The sequence below is a fragment of the Vulpes lagopus genome, chromosome 10 (assembly GCF_018345385.1).
Source record: "Vulpes lagopus strain Blue_001 chromosome 10, ASM1834538v1, whole genome shotgun sequence".
Classification (NCBI taxonomy): Eukaryota; Metazoa; Chordata; class Mammalia; order Carnivora; family Canidae; genus Vulpes; species Vulpes lagopus.
The window spans coordinates 5,523,549-5,528,676 of NC_054833.1; positions in this window are offsets into that span (position 1 = coordinate 5,523,549).

Sequence of the window (5,128 nt, forward strand, 5' to 3'; positions counted from 1 at the left end):
TATTTTCTCCAGTTGAATCCAGAATATTTGTCTTCCAGAATCTGAGGATATTAAATAGATAAATGCCAGATAGACTTTTCACATGATTCTTCAGTCCTTTTCTTCATTATGATCATCACAGCTAAAATTAATGTGGGCTCACTCTGCTCCAGGTATGTCCCAGGCAATTCATATATTGAGGTGTTATTAACACCATCTGATGTTCAGACCCACGTGTTAAAACAGTGGGTCCATTTCAAAATCACACCCAGCAATGAGTTTTCCAGCTACAGACAGGAACAGTTCCTTAGTCTTTCTTTGGCTTTCATACTGCTGATATTTTTGAAAATTATAGTCCGTTGAGTAGAATGTGCCTCAAAATGAGTTTATGAAGTTTCCTCATGATTCAGCTTATGTGTCTACAGCAAGGATATCACATATATTTCTCTTTGCATCTATCTGGTGCCACTGTTGACTGATGCCATCTGAAGACCAGGGGTGTTTGCTTTGATCATTAGGTGAAGGTGGTATCCACCAGGTTTTCCCACTCAAAAGTTATTCCTTTTCCCTTTGTCATTATAAATATTTTGTGTGGGTATATTTGAAAATATCTGATTATTCCATTCATAAACTTTCAATGTATTCACTGATTTACTGAGATTACTAAGGACTTATAATTCTGTATTCAATAGGTTAAAATAGATTGCTGTCATTTATTTTGATGCTCAAATTACTCCCCATTTGACCTCTGGGAGCCTCGTAAGGAGGACTTCCATGTCCTGTTCACATATTCCCATTATTCCCTGAGCACCTCCATACTTTCTGGCAAAAGATGTTTCAGGCTCCTCTTGCATATCCTCTATCCGAATTCTGAAATTAGCCTGTTCTTCCCCCAAGAATATCTTTCTTCTTTTACTTCTCTTAGACTATTAGAAGCAAGATATGGCTGCTAAGAATGCTTGTTGCTATTGCAGAGTCTGTTCCCAAGCCCCTTCAAAGGGGGAATATCCATACATACACACACACACACACACACACACACACACACACACCCCTACACAAATTTACATCTTCATGTATTACTCTTTAATGCAAAATCACGAGTTCTCATCAACACTATCAATTTTAATATATTCTCCTTTTCCATATTTTTAACTTCCCTGACAAGGAGAAACTTGGCTTCCATCACTCTCGATATATATGCCTATCTGATCACACCAGCATATACAACCAATTTCTCATGTCCCATTCTCTCCTGCCCCAGGCAGATGGCCTCTTCATCCCACTCTGGATCTAATACCTGAGCAACATCACTTCCTTTATAGATTCTCTCCTATGCTGCCTGAGTTTTACCACCCACAGGCAGCTACCCCTCCATGGGGATGTCCTCACTCCTCTTGATGTCTCACTCCCCTTGATAAGCTACTCCCTGCCATGTTATAGAGAGTTGAATAGTAGTCTGCCAAAAGACAGGCCTACCCAAAACTTCAGGATGTGACCTTATTTGGAAAAGGGTTCTTTGCAGATGTAACTAAGGTAAGGCTCTTGAGATCATCCTGGATTAGGGAAGGCCCTAAATCCAATGACTGGTGTTCCTTATAAGAAACAGAAAAGAAAATTACATAAAGACACACAAGGGAGAGTATGATGTGTATATTAGAATCAGATATTGAAGTGATGTGTCTGCTAAGGAATGAAGACAGCCATCCAAAGGTAGGAAAGATGCCTGGGGTCGGTTTTCACTAAGAGCCCCCAGAAGGAAAAACCTTACTCATACTTTGATTTCAGTCTTCAGGCATCCAGAACCATTAAAAAATAAATTTCTGTTTTATTGTCAGTAAGTTGGTGGTAATTTGTTGCAGAAGCACTGGGAAATAAATATAGAATTTGGTGCCAGGAATTGAGACTTGGATAGATCTATTTGGGGTCTACATTTCAACCCACTACACAAATGGAGATCCTCTTCATCCTGCTCAGGCTTCAAAACCCCACTCGAGACCATCCTCACACATGAAAATCCTTCTTACCCTGACAAAGCCCTGGTACCCATCCCCAGTCAGCTCTCCTATCAATGCCTACTCATCACGTGGGCTGGACGCCCTGCTCTGAGCCACAACTGCTCCCCCTCCACCCCAGACCCTATCTCCAGCTGCAGACACCTACCTTACTCTGCCCCACATTGAGGCTCTCAACTTAATTTCTGAGACAGAAGAAGAGAGTAGAATTCCATTAACGTCTTACCACTGTAAGACGTCTAACTGTAAATTAATTTGGGTAATGATCCAGTATTTCTTGCCATTGTTTGTTTACCTTCCTTCTAAGACAAAAGCACAAAAGTACCTTTTAAAATAAAGTGAAAGATGTCAAAATTATGCCCATTTCCTGGCGTGAGGAAAACACATATAATGTCCTTGACAGAGACAGAAATTCCTTTTGAAAATGGTTATCTGTCTTATTTTCAACACAGTCCTCTATCTGATCTAAGTAAATATGACATTTTAAAACAATAAATGTACTCATAAGTCCCATGTACTGAATTGAATACAGAGATAAATCACTTCATCACAAAAAAAGAAAGTCAAAGTGGCTGAAGATGTTGTCTCCCCTTTCAGCTTCTGAGATTTTTTTGGCAGCTTCAAAAGATACAATGATGATACAGCAACAGGATAAAATACAAGGTTGTTGTAAAACCATAAATAAACCATGATAGTCGCAGGAGATCTTAGGTTTATGTTATCATACTCTGACAACGAAGTCCTTAATGAAAACACACTATAAGTTCACAGTTATGAAAAGACCATTCTGAAAGCCCAGACGTGAGGAAGAAAATGGAAAATCAAGCTTGTTTCATTCTCCTTGCTTCCAACAGAACACTTGAGGAAAGCTTTGAGTATTAGCTAAAACAAAGACTTTAAAACAATGTTTTGAAGTTTTACTTTTAAAAAGTTCTCTTTTTCTTTACACCTGCTGTGAATGGCATTCCTGCAGGTAAGTTAGCATCCAATGTAAGAGTAAAGCAAAGTTTATCGGTCCCTCTTGTTATGTAGCACTGAACTACATGGGAAGTTTTATTGCACATTTGCTGCCTGCAGCTTTCCTAGATTGTTTAACAATTCTGTGCTTCTGTGACATAAAAGATGGGCCAGAAACCTGAGGCCACACTTTTCAGCTCCAGATCGAACATGACATTACACGCTGACAGCGTTTGACAATTTGGCTTGTTCTTTTGAAAGCAATCAGACTGCACAATGACTAGGATGCAGGAAAAAATAAATAAATAAAGCTTTTGTGAGGCAACATTTGCAAATTGCAAAAATGTAATTCCCATTATTCTCTGGCAAGGTTTAATTACAATTAGTAATGATTAATATTAATGAAAACTGTTTGTAAAGCGTGCAAGAGGGACATACCTCATTGGGGAATAACTCAGTACCATATAGTCTGGTCTATCATGCTGTAGAGAGAATATCTGATGTGAAGTCACACCCTCGCAGGACTATTTGGACTCACCAGCTTGCACTTCTTGCCGGTTTTAAGTACTAAAGAAAATTTAAAACTACAGTAGTCAATATAATCATTTCTCAAGTGGATCTATTCATCTCTCATCAAAAAGAAAAGCCACAATGAAAGAAGAACATTTTTTCTGAGTTTGAATTACATTTAATACCATGGGATATAATGATGCTGAAACCTTAAAAATCCATAATGTTGCCTGCAGTGTTTGACAATACTAACTTTAGCCTGTAGAACAAATTACAGTAAAAAGCCTGCATATTTTGGTAGTCCATCAACCAGAAGTTCCTTTTTACTAGCAATTCCATGCTTTGCAAATATGGTAAAAATTGATATTTATGATTATGGCTGGTTGCAAGATTCTACTCATTCTCAAACAAAGGTTACATTTTGTCAGGCAGTTTTATTGTGTATCTCTTCTGCTCTGGAGTTTAAATCCAGTACTATCATGTAGTGTGTGTGTTAGAAACATAACCCATCATATTGCAGTATATATTATTTTAAGCTTTAATGTATAATTCACATTAGAGCATTGCAAATATATAGCATAAATTTGTTTTAGTATATATTTTATAATATATATAGATTACTCAATCATACAGTTTAGTTTATATACTTAATAACTTACTTCTGGTTCTTTTAACTTTTCTGTTGCTTCTTTGTCTCTGAGGATGAATAAATCTCTCTTAGCATCTCTGCTCTATTATAGTCTCACATTTCAATGGCCTGAGGAATACCTCTTCTTTTATAACCCAATATTTGTTCAGGTGAAATTATAGTGATCTTGTATATGTAATGTATACATATATGATGGTACACCTGATACACAAACATATAACCTGCTGTTTCTACAGCACCTAATTAGATTCCAGGTGTTACTGAATTTTATCAGCATCAATACATATGTATATTGCCTCATTTAACTCAAACAGTTAACATGCACTTCAAATGGCATTATTCTAAAGATGAAGCATAGGCCTCTGAGTTGCCAAAGTCATGGAGCCAGGACTCAGACTGGACCCCAGGAGCAGCCAAGTGCCAGTCCTTCCGTTATACCACATACCTAACTAACCACTCTTCCGATTTCTAGACTGGCCACCTTCAGGATTAATAACCAACTTTTACTTCATTCATATACTTAATTTGAAAGCAAATTATCCATTTTTTCCCTTCACTTAATTTCCAGCCCTCTTCTGCCATTTCTGCTTTCTCTCTCATTACTTTAAAAGGTAGACTACTACAAGATTTTTGTACTCCAGCTAGTCTTTAAGATTTTATTTTTTAAGTAATCTCTACACCCAACATGAGGTTTGAACTCACAACCCCAAGATCAAGAGTCTTATTATGTTCTATCAACTAAGCCAGCAAGATGCCTGTCCAGCTAGTGTTTGCCTCTTAACCCCATTCTGCATATCAATACCAGGGACACAGTTCACCATGTTATTCCTCAGTATCTAGGACAATATTTCTCAAAAAAAAAAAAAGCTGTTGCTTAGGGTGTCTCAGTGGCTCAGTCAGTTGAGTGTCCAACTCTTGGTTTCAGCTCAGGTCATCTCACAGGTCCTGGGATCCAGCCCCAGGACAGCTCCATACTCAGCGATGAGTCTGCCTGAAGATTCTCTCCCTATGACCCTCC